Source organism: Myotis daubentonii, chromosome X (assembly GCF_963259705.1).
Source record: "Myotis daubentonii chromosome X, mMyoDau2.1, whole genome shotgun sequence".
NCBI lineage: Eukaryota > Metazoa > Chordata > Mammalia > Chiroptera > Vespertilionidae > Myotis > Myotis daubentonii.
The window spans coordinates 25953492-25978524 of record NC_081861.1 but is presented as its reverse complement, the minus strand read 5'-3'; the positions used below and the strand labels follow the sequence as shown (position 1 = coordinate 25978524).

The following is a 25033-nucleotide window of genomic DNA, read 5'->3' as shown; positions in this document are numbered from 1 at the left end:
TGGGGACTGTTTAAGCTTGGCTGACAGTAGTGATAGGGTCGCCAGTGGCCGTGACCACAATACTATTGTTAAACCTGAAGGAAAATGATTGTGTATGTGAAATGTGACAAGAACATAGCTACTGGCTTCTTCTGGAATGATATAAATGTCTAATTTCACTTATTAATTCTGTCAGGGTGGGATAAGATTAACATGATTTATTTAAAAGCATAACTGACCCTAAAGTGTTTGGGTTTTATTTTGGATTTTTTGCTGTCATCACATTTTACCCAGTGTACTTGGCTGCTGTTCTGTTTTTATTCGTTGACTTGCACAATATTGTCAACACAGTTTGTATTATGTCTGGTCAGAGGCATACAGTTACATACTGCAGTTTCAAAAGTATATACAATACTACCTGTTATGAGTGTCTTCATTCTCCCAACCCAACTAAATGTTAAGTGGGACACACTAGCACAGACAATGAAGTGAAACAGAACTGAAAATGCTGTTAAAATCTTGCTGCGTATTTTTATCATTCTTATGGTCTAGTTCTTGATGAAGAAACTATGAACTATGGAACCTCCCCTGACAGGGCCCCAAGTTGGACCCTAGCGTGAGAGCTCTGCCTACTCAGCCTTTGGGCCTTTCTCTCTTCTGCCCTCTGGAGTGTGTCTTAGAGCATGACATGAGGGAGAGCCAGTCTTGTGGTTACTAGAAGACAAGTTCTCTGGTACTCCACCTGCCAGGAGCCCCTCAAAGCCTGAACTTGTAGAAGTGGGGAGCAGACAGAGATAAGGCAGGGAAAGTACTGGTAGGGTTAAGGTCTTAGGGAAGAAGCTATTATGGTTCTTTAAGTAGAGAATTGGATTCCTTCAAGTTGAACCCAGCATGTATCAAATCCATCTCCAGGAAAAAAACCTATTCCAGAGAGTGCATAAAATGAAATAGTATACTAAATTTAGTGTATGGTGGATTCAGGTTGGAAGTTCAAATTGGGTAGAATCTAAAGAGGGATATATTTGGTGCCAAGCATTATCCAGGTTTGATAACATTTTTATGAAATCATTATCCAAGTTTGATAAAATTTTTACTCAACACCTGCTATAATTATAATGATACTTATATATCCAATATTCATTGAGTACCTTTTATGTGTGAAGAACTATTAAGTGCTTTACATGCAGTGCCCTCTTGCCACTTTACTGAACCTTTGTGACATAGGTTACCATTGTGCAGCTGAGTGAGGTTATACAGCTAATATGAGGTGGGGATCAGTATTTGAACCTAGGCATTGACTTTGGCACCCTTGTTGTGAACAGCAGTGCCATGGTGCATTCTTGCTGCAGCTGAAGAAAGGGTGTGGCACCTTGATTTCCATATGAGTGGGATGTGGGTGGTGGGCGGTGAGACTGAGCAAAATGCTTTGTATATACAAACCATGCTAAGTAACAGGAGACAGAAAAGAAATAAGGAATTTTGCCCGACAACCAAGAAACTTGAAGTCCTGTAGGACAAAGGAGACATAACATGAAACAAGTAATACATATTCATATGATAGACTGAGAATATTCTCTCTACTTAAGTATAGGCGGGAAGAGGACTAGAAGGTGTTCCTTACAAATATTTGCTTGTGAAAGTTAGCTCTTGACTGCTGGCACAAATTTGCTTTCCTCTGAGCTTTTGACCTGATATACAAGAACCCTGACTCTATAGTCAGCAGACTTGTCCATTTTGAGTTCAGAAGAGTTATCTTCAACTATAACAGTTGCTATTAAGATCTCTAAACAGATGAACCCATTAGCCTATTGAGCTAACTGGACCAGCTATTTATTTTCTAGTACGTTAACATTTTTAAAAATCTCTAGCCCTGGCCAGGTGGCTCAGTTAGTTGGAGCAATGTCCCATACACCAAAAGGTTGTGGATTCGATTCCCAGTCAGGGCACATACCTAGGTTTCAGGTTCAACCCCTGGTTGGGGCCACATATAGGAGGCAACCAATCAATGTTTCTATCTCACATTAATGTTTCCTTCCCTCCCTCCCTCCCTCCCTCTTTCCCTCCCTCCCTCTCTAAAAACCAATGAACATATTCCTCAGGGGAGGATAAAAAAATGAATAAATAAAAGTAAAAATCTCTAACCACTGCTTGTTTGATGGTCACCCTGGAAATGGTTGCGGGTGGATGGGGGGCTGTTAGGAGCTTGGTTATAATCCTTGATTTATGTTTGCCCTATTTCATTTGGTAGCTACTTCTGTAGGCCTAGCACTGTTCTGAGCATGGGATTAGAGCAGTGAATAGAACAGAAAGGGCCTTTCTCTCAGGAAGCTGTCTTTTCCTCGGATTTTTGGCTCTGTGTAAATTTCACAGTTGATACGAAAGTGTTCTTGGTATGAATTTCAAGATTCACATATTAGGGATAATACAGTGATCACATTTCCTTCCTCCTTAACCCTAGCCAGTCCTTTCTGAATAGTGAGGGGCGGGTAATAAGGGGGATGACTGTGCCTGTGGAGAGGGCAGCAGATCAGGGTGTATGGTCTTTGTGCTGTGATGGGAAAAGAACAGGGCACACCTGTTTCCTAGCGATGCAATGTGGAACCATCCGCACATGGATGAGCCTGCCCACCAGCCTGCATCCTAATCCTGTTGTTGATTGGAGATAACTTCAGTGGTCACAGGGCACCTCATCTCCATGGCAACACCTCTAAATATTCCTCTGGTGACTTGTGCTCTACATTCTGTCTGGATCTGAGCCCTCCTGTGGCAGAATATTCTAAAGATGTTAAAAAGAGGGGGGGGGGGAGGCTCAACTAATAAATCTATTCTAAATGACTGAGTCATTTGTTTTGATTACCCGGGTGATTGCCAAATGTTAATTTAAAACTGAAATAGGCCATGAGCTCACTCCACTAACAATGCTGAGTGTTTGTGCTAGCTAATACAGCTTGATAATGAGGTGGCCAGATCCACTGCCGGTGCGAATGTTCTATGATAAACAGACATTTGGGGAAATATGCAGAACATCTTGGCAGTTTTCTTTTAACTTTAAGGGTAATAAATACAAAGTAGAATGCGTTACCATGAGCCATTTCAAAGGAAGTTGAACTTTTTTTTTAGAATTTCATACTTTTCTTCTGAAAAGGTAATTTTGTGTCTTGATTTTCATTTTTTCCTAACTTAGGCACATTGGAACTTGACAACTATATCCAGTCCTTGCCAAATACATCCCATTGTCCACACATCCAGTGTGAGGTAAGTACTACTAATTGTTTTTACACTGATCTCCAACCTTTCAATTTGTAGTGTTATGGTTGACATTGTATGAAGAGCTTTATTTGTACAGTAGATTTAAAAGGGTTCATTTTAATTGACCCAGCCAACCATTATCACTGCTTACTAAATATTAGCTCTCTGGGGAATGCCTTTTCAAGAAAAAAAACAACAACCTCATTTGCTTTTAATTTGGGGGCATGAAAAGTGAATGTGCCAAGTAAAACAGAACTGTTAGGTCTGTTTGAAAATAAAGATCTGCCCATGTCACAGCATGAACAGTAGGGAGCAGGAAAGCTGCGTGGAGCAAATATTGGAATGGAGGGATAAGATTCCTACTGACAGCTGTGAGGAGTTGGACTGACCCAGTCAACTGTCAATGAAAGGAGCCAAGGTGCAGGATGCCTCTGTACAATCTGATGGTACAAATGCCAAAGAACGTTTCCATCGGCTTACATTAACATGGGCCAGAAGATTTTTTTTTTCTGATTAGTACTAAAGCTCCGAGCACTGCTACAGTGGTGGGAGCAGCCAGATTGACCAGCCTTTTCTTTTAATACATTAGTAGGCATTCTCTGTCCTCTTCATTGAGCCATGGTGGCTTATGTCTTCTTTGTGATGATCGAGGATTACCCATTTCTCTCTTTGAGAGACTGGATACTCACTTTTGAAAATAGTAAAAGGAGGGGATCTCAAAGATGGTTCATCCAGGCACAATGGAAGGGGCCCCAGTTTTCTGCTTTTCTGCCCATCTCCATGCATTTATGAGAGAGGATATAACATTTGCCAGCATCATACCAGCCAGGGTTTCCAGTTTCATCCATCAACAGGTTTTGTCTTCCCCTCCACCCTGACCTGCCTCCATGCACAGTTCCACATCTAGTGTAGCTCCCTGTATTTCAATTAGGGTAGATGCTCACTAGGTGGCAATAGTTACATTTGTTTTGGGGTGTTTTTTTTTTAATTTTGTTTTATTCCTTAAAATATTACAAAGAGTAGTACATATAATAGTTACATTTGTTACATCTGCTGCTGCAGAATAATTCACAGATTAAAAAATAGTCAAATACCTAAATATATCAAACCTTAAAGAGTAAAAAACAAAACAAAAAAAGTAGGACTGAGTTTCTCTTAGCTGCCAGAGATGGACACTTCCATCTTCAAGTCTAAGCCCTATCATCCTTGGCCTTTACCCAAAAATGTTGTTTTCAAACTTTTTTTTAAATGATAGAAACCTGTTTTCTAATAAAATCGTAGGATTAACCCCAATCAAGTACACCAAAGCAAAACTTCTTTGGCTCAAGTAGGTGGTTGTGAGTCGCTCACCCTACTCTGAGGAACCATTCCCAGGGCAGGTGGAAAGCACTGTGCTCTGCCCAAGAGCAAAAATTTTAGCCCTGAGCCCTTTCACAGCTCTTATTTTTATTTTCCCACAGAAACAGAGACTAGATTATTCAAGGAGATTTACAGAAGGGGAAAGCATCTTCCCAACAATTTAGTTGAAAGTGCTGGCTAGGTGAAACTTAGCTCTTCATGTGCATTGCTTGCCCTTAAGCATTCCACAGCAGTCTGCCAGTTTGACAAACTTCATCAGTAGAAAACTTCAATACACAGGTCATATATTGGAATTATACACTTTGAAAACCTATATAATCTCATTAACCATTATCACCCCAATAAATTTAATTAAAAAATTTTTTTAGTCCTGGCCTGTGTGGCTCAGTTGGTTGGAGCATTGTCCCATATACCAAAAGGTGGTGAGTTTGATTCCCAGTCAGGGCACATACCCAGGTTTCGGGTTCAATTCCCAGTTGGAGCTTGTGCAGGAGGTAACAGATCGATGATTCCCTCTCACATCGATTTCCCCCCTCCTTCCTCTTTCTAAAAAAATCAATAAAATTTAAAAATTTTAAGGAAAAAAACTATTAGAAACTATGTGTACAGGACTGTACTCTTAAAATGGAACCTTTTAATTGAAGCGTTTTGACCAAAATTTGGGTTTTCTTTTAGTGTATTGAGTTTCTCAGTTGAATTATTAAATATAACCTGTTAAATTCTTTTGCACCATGACAGAAATATATAGGATTGATGTAAAACAGTTCAAGTCACGATGCAGTTGTATCTTGTGATCTTTCTTCCTTTCATTCATTCATTCAGCCCTACTATGTACCAGGTCAGGAGTGTAGGAGTGAGCAAAACAAAAAGAATAATACATTTTGGTCTGATATTCTTCAAGTGTAGGACATCCCTAGATTATTTTCCCTTTTGCAGATGAGGTAACTGAAAACTGATTTCCCTTTTTAAATTAAACTGCCCAGTATTAAATAGACTAGTTTGGGTTCATGAGTGCAATTCATAATCCCTGTATCCAGTCTGCTCTTTAAGTCTATGATGTATGCCACCCCCATAGATGCATGTGCAAATAATAAAGTATACAGTAATTGATGGGGATGTGGCTGTGCCTGGGACCCAAATGCCCCCCAAATGAAAACAAATGTAAAGGGTATATTTCACACTCTATTTTTAAAAAATTTTGTTTGGAATAATTGGACAGTTTAGGAAAATGTACTTTGCAGTTTCCACAGGAGGGTATTTTGGTTTTTTAAATGATGTTTCCTATTTTATGTTTAGCATAGCATTTATCACAGGTAAAGTTTATAATCCAAGAGTTTGAAATTATTCCATTTGGCTGCCTTTTAGTTATGGAATTATTCTTGAACACTATAAATCTTAATACATCCATGAGCAATCTTCCAGTTTGACAAACTTCATCAGTAGAAAACTTCAATATATAGATCATGTATCATGCAATTATACACTTTATTGGCTTCTGTGTTAGGGACAAGATTGTTAATTAAACATGTATATCACATCTAGGAAATATTTATATCACTGAAACATGGTCACTTTCATTACTGATTTGGCAGTTTTTAATAATCACAAGACACAAAATTGTAAAATATAGTAGTCATAGTTATTTGATTTGCGTCATTTATGTTGATGTGACTTCTCTCCTTGGTGCACTAGCAGTAAGCATGAAAATCAGCCCAGATGGCTTGCACAAACTTAAAGAGTTTGGAAATCATCAGTCTAGAGCCAAGGTCTCAAACTGCTGGGCTGGATCTGACACACAAAGGTTCTTTTAAATTTTTATGTGAATTGCCAGCATTTAAAAACTGAGAGATTTCACATTTTCAAAAATCCAGATTTTCAGCTTCTCTTCTGAAATATTAGAAGATCTGGCAACATTGAGCCTGCATTCCTATTTGGTAACACTGGGCTGGAGCCAAATAGCTGCTGTATCATTAGATGGAACATGAACTCTGAAATTTGCCCCCAGTCTTCATCACTGTTATCTCCTTGACACTAAGGACAAGGGCAGTTGCCATTATCTGACTGTTTTACTCATTTATAAGAAAAATCTTAGCTCTCAAAGGCATGTATGTTTTCAACCCCAAGTCTAGATGAAATTGAGGCTGCAAACTTAGATCTGTTCTTTCTCTCAAAATATCAGCTTGTTACTTTTTGGGTGCACGATGGTGGATAATGTTCATTTTAAGGGGGGTGCATTAAATGGACTGAGGGTAAACATTTGAGGGGAGGGATACCTTCTGGTGATGCCTGATTGAGAGGAGCATCAGCAGAGTTTGACGGATTCCTGTGGTCTTACCCAGTGCTTCTCAGACTTTAATGTGTAGATTCTGATGTGGCAGGTCTGGAGTAAGGCATGAGATTCTGCTATTCCAACTAGCACCAGGTTATACCTCTACTAGTCTGAGGTCTCACCTCTCTTTGAGTAGCAGGGGGCTCTACCCTAAAGTGATCCCAAGAAAAGGCAGTCATGCAATGATGACTCTAAATATCTTCTTCTTTGGCCTGAGAAAGAGAAGTAGATCTTAGCCAGGCTATTTGGGGTTGAATCTTTATAGATAAACCTGTGTTCACTTTTAGTTGCAGCATGGTAAGTTAAAAAAATTGATTTTAATACAGCATAGCCCATGTAAACAATAAACCTAACTTTTATTTTCAAACTTGTTTCAAATTAAGTGTTTCTAGTAAAAAAAAATAAGCTAGATATGTTAAAACTCAAGCATCATGAAGTGGGGATTAGAGCTTTTTATTTTATAAGTAGAGGCCTGGCCTGGGGGGATCGGGCCGAAACCGGCCAGTGCACAAATTTGTCCAGGGTGTGTCCGGCCGTCTCATTGGCTGGACCCCAGCAGCAAGCTAACCTACTAGTCGGAGCATCTGCCCCCTGGTGGTCAGTGCGCATCATAGCGACTAGTCGAATGGTTGAACAAATGGTCAGACACTTAGCATATTAGGCTTTTATTATATAGGATTATAGGAGACTATATTTATGTGATTCTTACAAAACTGATAAATAAGACCACAGAAAATAGGTAATTATCAAATCCCTGGATATATAACCCTGTAAGCTATAAAATTATAGAAGTCACAAAGGAAGAGATCAACAGATTTAAATATTTAAAAATGTGCTGAGTGTAGATCTTATGTATTCTCACCACACACACACACACACACAATGGTAACTCTGAGGTGATGGATATGTTAATTAACTTGATTGTGGGAATCATTTTACAATGTATATGTGTGTCAAGTCATCATATTGTACCTTAAATATGTACAGTTTTGTTATTTATACTTCAATAAAGGCAGAAAGATAACTAATGAAAAGGAAAACACACCAGGAAAAGTTTTATGAATTTGACAAGATAATTTCCCTATTATGTACATAGTTCATACAGATCATAAGGCCTGGCACAGGCCTGACATAGGGTAGATGTGTCATAACTATTGACTAAATGAATTCTGTATTTGGTAGGTAGGCAAAAGACATTTGTGTTAAATCACAAAGTAAATAAATGCATGGAAGAACTTTCCAGCCTCTCTGGTATGCAAAAACAAGCATATTCAAATGGCAACAAAGTACATTTTTCACCTATTAAATCAAGAAAAAACAAAAGGAAACCCTATGCTAATATGGTTATCTTGAAACTGATAAACACTGACTCATTGCTGGGAGCATTGTAAGTTGTTTAAACGCCTTTTGGAACATTATTTGGCTTATTATATACTAGAGCCCGGTGCACAAAAATTTGTGCACTGGGGGGGGGAGAGGGGGAGGGGGGTCCCTCAGCCCGGCCTGTGCCCTCTCGCAGTCTGGGACCCCTCGGGAGATAACGACCTGCTGGCTTAGGCCTGCTCCCGGGTGGCAGAGGGCAGGCCCAGTCCCTAGGTGCAGCCCCTGGTCAGGCTCAGAGCAGGGCTGATTGGGGAGTTGGGGCGCCGCCCCCTGTCATGCACAGAGCAGGGCGATTGGGAGGTTGTGATGCCACCCTCAGTCACGCTCAGGGTAGGGCCGATTGGGGGGTTGGGGCACTGCCCCCTGTCACTCACAGAGCAGGGCCCATCAGGGGGGTTGGGGCTCTGTACCCTGTCACGCACAGAGCAGGGCCAATCAGGGGGTTGGGGCGCTGCCCCCTGTCATGCACAGAGCAGGGCCCATCAGGGGGTTGGGGTGTCGCCACTCTCACACTCAGGGCAGGGCTGATGGGGAGGTTATGGCTCTACCCCGTCACACACAGAGCAGGGCCCATGGGGGGGGGGTTGGGGCGCCGCACCCTGTCACACACAGCAGGGCCAATCAGGGGGTTGGGGCGCCGCACCTTATCACACACAGAGCCGCAGGGTGATCAGGGGGTTGGGGAGCTCCCCCCATAAGGCACAGAGCAGGGCTGATCAGGGTGTTGGGGTGCCTTCCCCTGTCAGGAACAGAGCAGGGTGGATAGGGAGGTTGTGGCCCCGCCCCCTGTCACACACAGAGCCGCAGGACAATCAGGGGGTTTGGGCGCTGCCCTGTCACACTGATCCTGGTGCCGGAGGCCTCACAACTCCGCTGATCCCCGTGCTGGGAGGCATATTACCCTTTTACTATATAGGGTAGAGGCCTGGTGCACGGATGGGTGCTGGCTGGTTTGCCCTGAAGGGTGTCCTGGATCAGGTTGGGGGTCCCCACTGGGGTGCCTGGCCAGCCTGGGTGAGGGGATGATGGCTGTTTGCAGCTGGTCACACATCCTTCAGGGTGGGGGTCCCCACTGGGGTGCCTGGCCAGCCTGGGTGAGGGGATGATGGCTCTTTGCAGCTGGTCACACACCCTTCAGGGTGGGGGTCCCCACTGGGGTGCCTGGCCAGTCTGGGTGAGGGGCTGAGGGCTGTTTTCAGGCTGGGGGTGACTGAAGCGCCCAACCGCTCCTTTTTTTTTTTCTTTTTTTTTTATTCTGGGCCAGCTTTAGCTTTGAGGCTTGGCTCCAGCTCTTAGGCCTCCGCTGCTGAAAGTAGGTTTCTGGCCTTTGCATACAATGTTGCGATCCTGCTGGCTGAAGCCTGGCGGACTAAAGGAGGTTTCTGGGGTTTTGTTTAGCTTCTATATTTGTTACATAGTTGCTTAGAGTTGCAGCTCAGAGGCCGGCAGCGGCAGGCGGGGAACGTTGGAGTCCTCCGTCACTGAAGCAAGCAAGCCTCATGTTAGTTTCAAGCTGCCTGGCTGCCGGCCGCCATCTTGGCTGGCAGTTAATTTGCATATTTCCCTGATTAGCCAATGGTAAGGGTAGCGGTCGTATGCCAATTACCATGTTTCTCTTTTATTAGATAGGATAGCAAAAGTCACAAAGATTGATACCCCTTGATCCAGTAATCTTATTTTGGGAAATATAGTCTAAGAAACAAATTAGAAAAGAAGAAAGAAAGCTATATGTTGTAGGTATTCATCACAGTGCTATTTATAAGGAAACAAAATTAGAAAGAATTCAAATGTCCAACACGAGTAATGGTTCATTTGTTCATCAGGTAATTTGGGTTAAGCAATTATGATACTCTATGCAATGGAATTCCATGAATCTGTTCAAAATTATAATCCTGACACTTGCAGAGCAATATGAAATTGTGTAATATAGCTTTACTAAAGATGTAGGACACAAACTTGTGTACTTGCTGTGATTTATAACCTTGTAAAGAAGTATGTACATATGGACAAGAACTAGAAGGCATATGGACAAATGTAAGTAACGCTTTACTTGAGGTCTTACTTGTATTATTGTCCTATTATTTATACATGTTGCCATAAGTATATGATTTGAGGATCTTCAGCTTTTACTTGCTTACTAATAAATCAGCTCCATATCACAAGCAGCAATATTCCCATTGGTCACACAGTGGGTGTTTAGTAAATAATTCTGAAACACAATGAGGACAGATGCCCAGAGCCTAAACATGAAATTCCGATGATGCAGTTCCTACTTACTGCTTTGTTCCATCATCCTGAGCTCCCTTTTTTTTTTCTTCTGATTCCTGTGGTTGGTACAGAGGCATCTGGACATCCCACATAACAAAATATAAGTATTTGTCTCAGAGGTTTTCAATAAATGTACAGAAGTGCCAGGGAGTGAATCTTGTGTCTAGACTCAGTATACACTGAGGTAGAACCTTAAAGGAGCTGTAATTCAAGGGAATGCTTATTTCATCTTCTGGTTTCATTTAGATAAGTAACAAAAATTCACTCTGGTGTCATGAGCCTTCTTTCAGCATCCCCTCCCCTCCAGTTGCAGTCCCTGTTTCAGATATACTTGTTTCCCTTGCTCTAAGTATACTTTTCTCCTTTAATTAGGTCAGTTACTTCATGTCTGTTTTTCTTTTTTGACATGGTTTCCTCTGGCTTTAGCACCACATATTTTCCCCATATGTCATTGTCTCTGGAGCTTCATGTTGCAATCATTTTTCAAGGGGAATGGAGAGCACATTACTAAGGGGGTAGCTCTTGACTCCTTGCCTGCCCTTTGCCTGCTTGAGCGTTCGTATTTCTTTTGGGCCTAGTTCTGTTTGGTTTTGTAGTCTTCATCATCAGTTATGTTTGGACTGAAAGATACTTAAGTAAAAATAATGGTAAGTCAAAGATATGTCTGGCAAAGGTGCAGCACATTTGTTAAGGTTACTGGTTTATTTATCTTCCCTGTCTCTATGGTGACTAAATCTGGGGCTGGGATTTAATGGACTTAATTTTGACCTCTTGTACATCTCCTAACTTTCCCAGCCTCTGATTTAGAAGGAATTCATTTTCACTTTAGGAGAGAAACTGCCCCACTTAGAGAAAAGGTCCTAACTGGACTCTTGGAAAGTAGAATCTCCAGAGTCTTCTATTTTTATGTCGTCTTCGATCAGAGTTCACATATAGCACTTGTAAAGAAAGCTGAGAAGTCTTTTAGATAAACACACACATGCACACAACATTGCTAATGGCTCCAGGAAGTAATTTTCTTTTCAATGAAATAAAATGTTTAGTAAATGTGAATGAACGGCATATAAGAACTTTTTATAAGATAGCCTTTTATAAGAATATTAAATCAATGGGAACATCGATTTATATTACAATTTCATTTTTAAGAAGTATCTCCTTTATTGCTTGCATATATATGTTCAAATCATATTTCAGATTTCAAGTGTATCGAACTGTGCTATAGAAGTCCACAATAAAGATTGGGCTTGACTAGGAGTCCCATGGAAGAAGGAAGATCTGGACACTGAAATTCAAATCTAGTGTCCCATCTATTCCCAATTGATGTGAAATAAAGATATCTAATGTAGCTAGAGTAACACCGTCTTGGATTTCAGTTGGTTCAGATGACCCTTTAAAACTTTTTATCCTCTCCCATATGATCCTTTGAGATTTGCAAGGATACTCCAGTTTTAGAAACTTAATAATTTATCCAAAATTGAATCAGAGTACTTTGCTTTATTTAAGGCTAGTGTATATTGTGTTTACTCATGGATAATTTATTTATTTACAAGTCCCTTCATATTCTTTAGGAACAAACTCATATATGTGCATTTCCTTTAAAACCAGGACAAAGGAATCAGTAAATGATAAGGATTATATAAAGGCTGAGACAAGGGAGGCGACATAAGTGTCTTTGTATATTTATTCACCAATATAATATTAGAGTTCAGCTCTGTCATGAAGTTTGGTTCAAGTCTAATAGGAAATTGTGAATACTTATTAAGATTTTTAATATCATAAAACTCAGTGGATATGGAAGTTAATTTTAAGATTTTTTCCATTGTCAATTCTTCTGTTAATAGGGCAGAGACTTGTGAAGCCAACAGCCAATGCTCAATTGTAGAAGAGATGCATTACTTGTGAGATGAATGTGGGATACTCATGGTGTTCTGGGATTAAAACCTTGACTGATGTGTCTTGTTACTTGAACTTGGAAAATGTGTTAGGTTAAGGTCATAGCTAAATCATATAAATTTTATTATGGCCAGTACAATAAGCATTGCTGAGGTCAAAACTTTTACAGAAATCAAAATGTTAAGGCCTGAAGCCCTTAATGATGATGCAGAAGGAGTAGCACTTTTATCATTATCCTTGTCATTATCATTATTTTCTTATCAACCTTATGTGTTGAAAGCCCAGTATGGAGAGCTGTGCTAATAATAGCTATAATTTATTTTCTTATCTATTTAACTGTTAATATTTCAATTTTGTTTTAACAGCTCTAAAGATCAAATCAATTTAAATAAAAATGAATGAAATACATAAATTTGCATTTAGCATGGTAACCTGATTCTCTTGTCCTATCAGCCAGATAAGCTTCACACTTTGTATAGCAACTTCTCAATGGGGGCTATCCATTTATTGGATAAACAATTAGTTTAACATTTTTTCACCTAAGTGATTTCAGGTAGTTTGATGAGAATGTGTGGTCTTTGCAAGTGTGGGCATAATCTCTTAAACCATGCAATATGACCATTTTTGTGTATTTTTAGGGTTATAAATTAATTATTTACTTAAGATATTCCAAGTACAGTGGGGCCTTGACTTACGAGTTTAATTCGTTCCCTGACAGAGTTCGTAACTCAAATTACTCATATGTCAAATCATAAATGAACGAGTGAGACACGTGATGCTGGGCTGTTGTTGTGGTGTTCACTGTGACGTTCGCTGTGCCAACTAGCAGTGGGGTATCTGAAGCTGTCTCGTAACCCGAATTTTAGTTCGCAACTCAAAGCAAAAAATCAGCTGAGAGATGGCTCATATCTCGAAAAACTCGTTAGTCAGGACACTCGTAAGTCAAGGCCCCACTGTATTTCTTTCCCAGAACTGTGGAGCATTTTCTGTGGGTTCTAATGAGAGTTTGTATATGTAGTTGTCAGTATACATGGGCTAGGGGAGTCATAATCCATAGTGTCTGTTGCTCACTAAAGTGGTTCAAGTGCTGACTAATTGGAGAGGATGGGCTCCACCCTTGGCATTGGTCTCACATGATGGGTTTGAACCTGAAAACAATACAATATGTTCTGTTATTTTTAGCCCATCCTTTATGTTCTGAGCTATGTCCTCTGTATTGTCAGTCCTCGTAGATTTACACAGGATATTGACCAAAACTCTGATCTTCCCATGGGTTTTTTCCATTTTTTTTGCAGGAAAAATCTAAGACAATCTAAGAGTCAGGATTTGGTTGGGATCACTGTCTTAAATTGTACTGTGCTTTTCCCAGGTAACTGGAAGCTTCCTTGGGAGCAAGTATACTGATATTTTCTCTGGTGTCTTCCATATCATTTATTATTTAATGCCAGAGGCTTAGTAGGCATTTACTAGAGATACAATTAATTAAGTAAAAGGCATTTTATAAATTACAAACCACAGCTTTTCTGTGGTGTGACACAGGAAAATCTCAGGAACTTTGTTTGACTCTGTTCCACTAATGTCAGTATTCTGACATCATTGGAGCATGTTCTTGAATGGAATGATAACTCCTACCATATGGCATCATTTTTTCCAACATTTTATTTTGAAGTTTTACAAACAGAAAAGTTGAAGTGAACATTCATATTCCCACCACCCAGATTCTACAGTGAAACATTTTACTGTATTTGCTTTATCACATATCCATCCATCCATTGGTCCATCTTAATATTTTGGATGCATTTCAAAGTAAACTGTAGGCATCTGTATAATTCATCTCTAAATACTTCACTATGCATATGATTATGTAGTTTAAATTTTGACGTACTTAGAGCTGCTATCAGATTTTGCTAAGATTCTAACATTGGTTTTGGTGGTGGCTAAGAAGAGGTGGTAAGTTAAATGTGAAATAATCTGTTTTCAGATTCGGGAGATTTTTTTGTTTGCTTTTAACTACCAGCAAATATACAAACACATAACATTCTGCCCCTTTCCTTTCACATCACGTGGTCACATTGTTTGTGTTGTTGAAACTTGGAAGGCCAGTCTAGGAAATAGATGTTCTTGTTTATATGAGTAAAAACGGAGATTCGGGGTTGAGGATAGTGGCACAGAATGTTAGAGTTAGCTACTGTAAGGGAGGGGAATAGAGATTCAGAATCAGGAAGTTACCCAAGGGTACCACTTATTTATATGTACATATAAGTCTAGAGAGGGTTTAGTAGCTGTTTATATTACCTAAGGATCATGGATTAAATAAACACTAACTGTACAAATAGAGGGTCCTTCTAGTCTAGTGGTTTTCACATTATAGTCCACAGAACCTAGAATTCATAGAAATGTTTCAGAGGTTTTACCACCATTCGAAATAGATTTTTTAAAGTGTATTGAACTATTTTAAAGAACTAATTAAAAAAACACATATACTTTAACTATGTCTTGTAGTAAATGTTAGCATACTGGAGAATACTTACTGATTGACTTTAAAATAAGTAAAGCTATTAATATCAGCCTAAAATACAGTTTTGAGTAACACTTATCTGCCATCCATCAAAGCCAGGGTAATGTTTCTGTTGTGGGAATAAAGACAAAAGGTCTTCAGCAAGACCATTACACTAAAGCCATGGTGTTAAGAACTGGCCTGCCAAAGCTGAAGTTACATTTTGGTTTCCAGTTACCATGAGCACTTATCCATCTGTTATATTTAGATTTTTTTTCTAGTACCTTTAGAAATTTGGAAACAGATGAGTATATGCTTTCAACTTGAAATGACCATAAAAGGGGAAAGGTAATTACGAGGCTGGAGGCTGGCTCCAGTGTTATCCCTTAGATGGGGTTATGTGAATGGATTAGGGAATCTTCAAAAAGGTTCCCTAATTGCTCAACATAAGTCTGAAAATGTATGTGTGCAATATTGTAGTTAATTATGAGGTTTTTATGGCTTCTTTGATTATGACTAAAAAGCTTTACAATAGCTTTGGCAGATTACTTTTGCTTGAAGGCTGTGGTGCTCCCTTTGGTCCCTTTATTTGGATTGTACCACATTCTGTACCTGTTGTTCAAAATGCCTTTTGGAAGCCAGTACCTGCTTGTGTCAATTTTTTAGCTGCAGTCAATTTATTAATTATTTTTAAAATTGATTTTAGAGAGGGAGAGGGAGAGATAGAAACATCAGTGATGAGAGGGAATCATAGATCCGATGCCTTCTGCACGCCCCCTACTGGGGATCAAGCCAACAATCCAGTCATGTACCCTTGACTGGAATCAAAACTGGGATCCTTCAGTCCACAGGCACGACACTCAATAGAGTCTATACACTGAACCAAACCAGCTAGGGCTGCAGTCAATATTTTAAATGCTTGCTTATCTTTATTTTTCCTATGACATTTTATTATGAAGCTGTTCAAAGTTGAAATTATTTTGCAGTGAACTCCTGTGTACCCATCATTAAGAGTCTACCATTAAAAACACTTTACTATAGTTGTTTTATCACATATCTATCTATCTATCCATCTATCTATCCATCAATCTATATTTTCAGATGTATTGCAAAGTAAATGTAGGTTTTAGTTAACTTCATATGTTGTATACACTTGGAGCCTGGCATTTCAAACATTACACAAATTGTGTAAATTGTCATTGAATCCTGTGAAAGATGTAAAATAAATGCCCATGTTGGTTTTAAAGGGAAAAAATTGGGAGCCTTATTTTAAAAGTAACAGATTATTCTGGAATTCTGGCATGGAGTTGGAGAAGAATACTGGTTTATTTTTAAATCTGAACTTTATCGTGACTCAGACATTGCTGGCCCCTAATAAAGAGGGGGCTATACTTATAAATTTTGTTTTCATCATTGAAACCAGAGCCAAATAGCTTCCAGTTCTTATAGAGAGAGGATCATCTTTAAAAGTCTTATACTATCAACAATAAAAATATGTTTAAAAAAGAAAAAATTGGAGAAACTAAGATGGCGGCATAGGGAAACACCGAAATTGCTGCCTCCTACAACAACTTCAAAACACAATAAACAGACAAAACGGACATCATCCAGAACTTACAGGAAGGCTGGCGGAGTGGACCTTCTACAACTAGAAGGAAGGAGAAAAGCACATTGAGGGTCAGGAACTGCAGAAGTAAAGTGCAAAGGTACGGAGGCTCGTGCGCGCGGAAAGGGGCTGGTACCTGAGGACGCAGCTGTCTTTTTGAATTAGGAGGGAGTCACAAGCTCCCGACTGCTCTGAACTCCGGTTCTGGGAAGTCTCTGGGGACCCAGGACTCATATGGGGAGAAACTGGACTGTCTGGCAGCGAGCAGAACTCGGAACTCAAGGGCGGCTTTCCCTCAGAGGTGCTTGCAGCAATTAAATTACCAGGACACTGAGAAGCGCGGCCCCTTAGGGCAGGGCTGAGAGTCCGCCATAGTTCCTTGCTCCGCCCTTTGATTCCCTGAGACCACGCCCCACCCAGGCTGCAGCAGAGGCTTTTGCATATGAATGCCCTGGCCCTTTGCAACCTGAAAATTACCTAACAAATTGCAGCTGGGCCACAGACCCAGAACTTCCAAGAGAAGACCCAAGGCCCCACAGCAGCTTGCATTGCTTCACAGCTGGGCCTCATCAGGGCACCTCCAAACTCCAAAAAAGGAAGGGGAATCTGCAGTTCTCTTCATAGCTCCTGCTGGGTAACCTCCAAGAGCCAGTGTACCCAGTGGTCAGAGGGGGACCATCCAGATTACAACTCCTCAGATCCATAAGGGACACACCCAGGGGGCAGACTCAGTGAGCACCAAAGCCCCACTGAAGCAAGTCTTGCCCCAGAAGGGTGTCTTCAGCACAGAAGTTCTCCCACTGCAGACACAGCCGATTCTCACTGCCAACTGGCCTGGAGGTCAATTCCTCCCAGTGATCCTACAACAATCAAGGCTTAACTACAACAAGACTGTGCACAAAGCCCACAAGGGGGTGCACCAAGAGTGTCCACCTCAGGTAACTGGGGAGGCTGAGCCACTGGGCCCTACAGGACACCTAGCACACAAAACCACTCTACCAACACAGGAAAGCATAAAAAATGCGGAGACAAAGAAACAGGTCACAAATGACAGAAATGGAGGAAAGCAAACTACTGGATATAGAGTTCAAAACCACGTTTATAAGGTTTTTCAAGAATTTTATGGAAACCGCCGATAAATTTAGTGAGACCCTCAAGAAATCTAGTGAGACCCTCAAGGATATGAAAAAGGACCAACTAGAAATTAAGCATACACTAACTGAAATAAAGAATAATATACAGAGATCCAACAGCAGACAAGAGGATCCCAAGAATCAAGTCAAAGATTTGAAATACAAAGAAACAAAAAATACCCAACCGAAAAAGAAAAAAGAAAAAAGATTCCAAAAATATGAAGATAGTGTAAGGAGCCTCTGGGACAACTTCAAGCGTACCAACATCAGAATTATAGGGATATCAGAAGAAGAGAGAGGGCAAGATATTGAAAACCTATTTGAAGAAATAATGACAGAAAACTTCCCCTACCGGGTGAAAGAAATAGACTTACAAGTCCAGGAAGTGCAGAGAACCCCAAACAAAAGGAACCCAAAGAGGACCACACCAAGACACATCATAATTAAAATGCCAAGAGCAAAAGACAAAGAGAGAATCTTAAAAGCAGCAAGAGAAAGAAAGTCAGTTACCTACAAGGGAGTACCCATATGACTGTCAGCTGATTTCTCAACAGAAACCATGCAGGCCAGAAGAGAGTGGCAAGAAATATTCAAAGTGATGAATAGCAAGAACCTACAACCAAGATTACTTTATCCAGCAAAGCTATCATTCAGAATAGAAGGTCAGATAAAGAGCTTCACAGATAAGAAAAAGCTAAAGGAGTTCATTACCACCAAACCAGCATTATATGAAATGCTGAAAGGTATTCTTTAAGACGAGGAAGAAGAAAAAGGAACTCTTACCATTTGCCACAGCATGGATGGAACTGGAGAGCGGATAAATACCGCATGATCTCACTCATTTGTGGAATATAATGAACAACATCAACTGATGAACAAGGACTGATCCAGAGATGGAGAGGCATTGATTGGACTGTTAGGCCTTGGAGGGAAGGTAGGGGAGGGTGGGGGTAAGGGGGAAAGATCAACCAAAGGACTTATATGCAAGCATATAGGCCTAACCAATGGACACGGACAACAGGGGGGTGAGGGCATGAGCGGGGGGGTGGGTAGGGGGTAACGTGGGGATAAGGACACATATGTAATATCTTAATCAATAAAAATATATTTTAAAAAAAGAAAAAATTGTTATAAACATCAATATTGGTCACTGCAGCAAAATCTATTTGATTTGGAAAGTAGAGGAGCAAGTTAACTGAGGACTAAATTGGTCTATGCTGGATTTGATCCCAAACCCTGGTGTGAAGGTGTTAAATGCAAATTATTAAAAAACACTCTTGTTACCATTGGAACAGTAGGACCAGGATGGAGGTTAAAAATGCTGGTGTATGGTTTCTGCCCTATTTATGTGGCAAGCACTCCCTGTGTTCTCGCAAAGCTTCCTTGTTCACTTTATACTCAATCCCCAGAATTATGTCCAAACACTCTCCCTTGGCCCACTGGGTTGGTTTGGTATATTTCCTCTGGAAGTCTTCACTTGCACTCTTGAGTTAGCTGGCAGGAGATCCCTTAAAAGCTTTTCCAAGCTGTTTTTCCCACTCCCTTATGGGGCTAATCCTGTAATTTCCACTTCAGTTTCAACTGCTGTAGCTTGGGTAGAAACAGATCTCTGTTGTCTTCCCAATCTCTGGACTTTCCAAGAAAAGTTAATGTTTAACAACATAAAGTTAAAACAAAATTTTAGTGGCAGGGGTTAAGTGGGGACTATGGGTGGGGAACTTGATGATTTGATATATTTTATTTTACTTTATTTTTAATATGGTTTTATTGATTTCAGAGAGATGAAGGGAGGAGAGAGATAGAAACATCCATGAGAGAGAAACATCAATCCACACCCCCTACTGGGGATCGAGCCCACAACCTAGCATGTGCCCTGACCAGGAATCTAACCAGCAACCTCCTGGTTCATGGAACAACTTTCAACCAAATGGGCTACACACTGGCTGGGCTAGATATATTTTAAATGTGTCAGTAGATAATGAATTTAAGGAGTTGTATAAGGAGTTGTAAACATTTTACCAACCCCCTCAGGCAAACACACTACCATTTAAAACCCATATAAACTCCTTGGCACCACGGGATAATATGTACTATGTTCTTGGAAGAAACTATTAGGTTGCAAAGGTTGATTCCGCTATCACTTACTTGCTCTTTGATCTCAGAAAGTGACTAACTTGTTCTGTAATGGTTCCATAAGCACTGATAATAAAACTGATTTACTGCATATGGTATAATAGAGGAGTTTAAGACTATAACTAGCTGCTGTTAGGCCTCAAGCTTTTGGAATTATTTTATAAATTTTTAGATATTAACATTTAATATTATTTGAAAAAAGTTGTTTTGTGTCTGAATACTGTATAATCTATAGTCCATATACATTGAACCACCGTTAATTAAATATTTTGACAAATCAGTTTAGAAAATTCATTTTACTGCAAAACATGTTTAAAGCACATAAAAATTGATTAGACTATGTACTTATTGCCAGCAGGAAGGTAGAAAGTGTCCTAGATTTATGATTAGGACAGGTGACAGTACTTGAGCTTCTATTCTTAGCTTGACCTTGCCCCCCTCTCTTAAGGCAAGACACTTAATCTTTTAATGTCTCGGTTTATCTACCTATAACACCTGTAGTCTTATTTCATGAAAACAGTACTGATTTTTATTTGACAGCATTTGAGGACTTGATGTAGAAAATGGCATAGAGATTCAAATTATTATGCAGAAATTATTTGTATGTTGAATGATAATCTTGGCAAATTAGTAATTACTACATTTAGAAAGTTACAACTCTGGAGGGAATTGATATTTGATATTGTTGTCCTCTGTGTTCTAAGTTACCATCATAACAGTAGGAAAATAAACTCTATCTTGGCTGTGTTACAAAGGGATTAACTCACTTCTTCAAGTTGTTACTAAATCTTCAGCCCTTTTGACATCATACATAAAAAGTGCTCCTTGTTTTACTTAATTTTTCTGGAATAAAAGTATTCTGTCTTAGGTTATGTTTTTCTTTCGTTGAGAGCTTTCCAAGTTATTCTCTTTGTGAAGAATGAAGGATAAACCATGTCAGTTACTTAAAGCAACTAAAATTACCAACTACAAATATGTAGAGAAGTATGCTTTTGATTTTTAGATCAAAGCAAAGAACTAAGATTATGTGGAGCTTACTTATTGTACATTTGTTCCCAGCTACTTGTGCTTTTACAAATAATTAAATATTAACTAAATATCAAGAGGATTAAATAGCTACACCCTAAGTAAAACTAATATATCCATATGACCATTTTCTCAAGTCTATCTCCTTCAAAGCTTGGGCTAAATTGAGAGAATCTCTATCATGGATATTGCTACTACATTTTTATGGTGCATGACAAATGTGTGTGTTTATTGTGAAAATTGTGTGAGTCATGCCAAAAAAGCCACTTGAAAAATTAGAAGACACTACCTACTTAAGTACAAAGTCTGATTTATGTATAGTTGACTCTAAACAACACAGGTTCGCACTGCATGTAGATAATTTTTTCAATAAATACTGTAAATGTATTTTTTCTTATAATTTTTAAATAACATTTTTTCTCTAGCATATTTATTGTAAGAATATAGTATATAACACATATAGCTTTAGAAATTTGTTAATTGGCTTATTTCACTTAGCATAATTCCAGTTAATGAAAGAAAAATACCACACTATCTCACTCATTTATGGATAATTAAGACCATTATAAACTGATGAACAAAAGTAGATACAGAAGCAGAGCAGCATCGAACAGACTGTCAAACTACAGCAGGAAGGCCGGGGTGGGGGTGGGGGGGTAAGAGATCAACCAAAGGACTTATATGCATGCATATAAGCATAACCAATGAACACAAGACACTGGGGGGTAAGGGAGGCTGAGGGAAGGTCAAAGGGGGAAAAAAGGAGACATATGTAATACTCTTTGTAATACTTTAAGCAATAACAAAAATAAATAAATAAATAAAAATTTTGTTAATTGATGTTTTATGTTATTGGTAAGGCTTCTGGTCAACAGTAGGCTATTAATGGCAATGTTTTGAGGGAGTCAAAAGTCATATTTGGATTTTTGACTGCGTGGGAGTCAGCATCCCTAACCCCCATGGTGTTGAAAGATCAACTGTATATGTGTATGTGTGTGTGTGTATATATATGCACATATATGTATATATTCCTTAATTTTTTTTATTTTTCAATTACAATTGACATACATTATTATATTAGTTTCAGGTACACACCCCAGTGATTAGACAGTATATGACTTACTAAGTGATCATCCCGATAAATCTTGCACCCATCTGACACCATACATAGTTATTAGAATATTATTGACTATATTCCCTATGCTGTACTTTACATCCCCATGACTATTCTGTAAGAACCAATTTGTACTTCATAATCCCTTCACCTTTTTCACCCATTCCCTCAACTCCTCCTAGACTGACAACCATCAAAATGTTCTCTGCATGTATTAGTCTGTTTCTGTTCTGCCTGCTTGTTTATTTTGATTTTTAGATTCAATTGATGATAGATATGTGTTTATTGCCATTTTATTGTTCACATTTTTTTATTTTTGTTTTTCTTATTATTCTTAAAGAAGACCCTTTAACATTTCATATAATGCTGGTCTGGTGGTGAACTCCTTTAGCTTTTTTTGCCTGGGAAGTTCTTTCTATGACTTTCAATTCTAAATGATAGCTTTGTTAGGTAGAGTAATCTTAGTTGTAGGCTCTTGCTTTTCATCACTTTGAATATTTCTTGCCAATCCCTTCTGGCTTGCAAAGTTACTGTTGAGAAATCAGATGACAGTCTTATGGGAGCTCTCTTGTAGGTAACTAACTGCTTTTCTCTTGCTGCTTTTAAGATTCTCTCTTTGTCTTTAACCTTTTGCATTTTAATTATGATGTGTCTTGGCGTGGGCCTCTCTGGATTCATCTTACTTGGGATTATCTGTGCTTCTTGGACTTGCATATCTATTTCCTTCACCAAGATAGGGAAAATTTCTGTCATTTTTTTCACATAGGTTTCCTTTCATATATATATAAAATTAATTTCATAGAGAGGAAGGGATAAGGAGAGAGAGAGAGAGAAACATCATTGATGAGAGAACCATTGATTGGCTACCTCCTTCATACCCGCTACTGGGGATTGAGCCCACAACCAGGAATCAAACTGTGACTTCCTAGTTCATGGATTGATGCTCAACCAGTGAGCAACACTGGCAAGGCTATTTTTTCACATAGGTTTTAAATTTCTTGCTTTCTCTCTTTGCGTTCTGGTATGCCCCATGATGTGAATGTTGGTACGCTTGAAGTTGTCCCAGAGGCTTCTTACACTATCCTCATTTTTTTGGATTCTTTTTGCTTTTTGCTGTTCTGATTGGGTGTTTTCTGCTTCCTTATCTTCCAAATCTCTGATTTGATTCTCTGCTTCATCTACTCCACTGTTGATTGCCTGTAATGTATTCTTAATTTCAGTTATAGTATTCTTTATTTCTGACTGGTTCTGTTTTAAAATGATTTGCATATACTAAGTTGATTTATAAACATTAAACCCTTTTCTTGAAATCCAAAGAATTAATTTTTTACATGTTAGCTGTGAGATTGGAGCGAGAGTGCTAGTGACATGTCTTTTTCTTGTTTGAGAGAAACAGGGAGGTACAATCTAAGTTGGTAAATCAGTGACAAATAGAACACGAGTCACCTGGCTTCAGTTAGTTATGTGACCTTTATATAACAAATGCCCATTTCAGAAAAGACTGATTTTGAGACTACAGACATTGAGCAGACTCTTCTGCTTTAAAGAAGGAACACTTACAGGGTTAAAATTCTGACACAGATAGAGTTGAAAAATCCCTGACAGGTTTCTATAACGAACGAGTGTGGTGTTTTGTTCTCCCAACAGGCAGTTAAGGTCAGACCTGTGAATCAGAGCTGTGCACTTGGTTGGTGATACGCATCACTCACATGCTGCCAGTCTAATAGTCCTAAAGGACTTGTGCCCGGCTCAGGTTGCTCCATTATAATCCCCAGCTGAGAAGCCACCTTTCATTTAAAAAAAATAAAAAAGAGAACATGAATATTTGAAAGTCAAACACCACATGTACTTTATAGCTTTTTAGCCTAAAGACATGATGAACACTAAAATTTGAGAGGTAAATCCTTCATTGCCATTAATCTGTCACAATCCCTCACTGTATGAGCATATGTACATTTTGTTAAGTGTTTTACTGAGTTTATTGTTTTGTAACTTATTGGCAAGGCATTGTGGTTTGGTGCAAGGAGCACTAGACTTGGAATCAAAAGCCACTTCCTGTCTGGGTGGTTTATTAACTGAGGGTAACCTTAGCATAGTTGGCATAGGATTTCCAGATGGCATATTCTCTGCATGAACAAAAATAATCTGCCATTTCAGTAAGCTTTGATGGGAGCTACCTGATCCACTTGAGATCCTTTTATCCTTTTCCCTTTTCTCACTCCCCTCCCTTGTAAATTTCACAACTCTGTTCTTTTAGGGCAGCTGACCCTGTTGGGTGTGAGAGGAAGGCAGTCTGATTAAATCAACTTACTATAATTTTTTTAGTTGGTCCATTCCATCATTTTAAATTTTGTATATTTCTTACAGCATTGTTTTTAATAACACACTATAAGCAACTTAAATGTCTGTAAATAAAGGACTGATTAAATAAATTGTGGTATATCTACACAATTGAATACTATGTACATGTTACTAAGTAGAAAGTCTCTATGTACTAACATGGAAAATTCTCTAAAATATATTAAGTAGAAAAGGCAGGGTGCAGACGAGTATGTATATAGTATATCACCATTATGTTTTTTTGAAAAATTTATATAGCTACCTGTTTCTCATATGTCCAGCATCTCTGGAAACATAACAAGACACTGGTATCATCTTTTACTGATGGAAGGGGGAAGTGAGTGTCTGGGCAGAGATAGGAGAGGAACATTTAAGAAATAAATCCACATTGGGTGGTGAACACACAATACAGTGTACAGATGATGTGTTGTGTGATTATGCACCTGAAACCTGTATAATTTTGTTAACCATGACACCCTAATATCTACACTAATAAAAGAGAAACATGCAAATTTGTGTCACTCCACTACACCCACCAGCCAATCAGGATGAGTATGCACATTAACCCAACAAAGATGGCGGTTAATTTGCATATGCAGGCACGGAGTGAAGACTGAAGACTGAAGAGGTTTGGCTTCTCCGCTGCAGCCAGAGTGAAGGCCTGGTTCTCAGGTGCTGGAGGAAAACCGGTGCTGGCAGCCAGGGGAAGGAAGGCTTATTGCAC

The 25033-nt window shown here is 39.2% G+C and overlaps 1 protein-coding gene across 2 annotated transcripts in view; it reads left to right on the top strand.

Moving 5' to 3' along the window:
• FHL1 (four and a half LIM domains 1) overlaps positions 1-25033 on the top strand; it is a 76279-nt gene that overhangs the window by 25354 nt on the left and 25892 nt on the right. For both annotated transcript variants that reach the window (XM_059680100.1, XM_059680099.1), the window contains one exon: positions 3164-3234. The gene's annotated coding sequence lies outside the window, so the exon portion shown is untranslated. The remainder of the gene's footprint in view (positions 1-3163; positions 3235-25033) is intronic.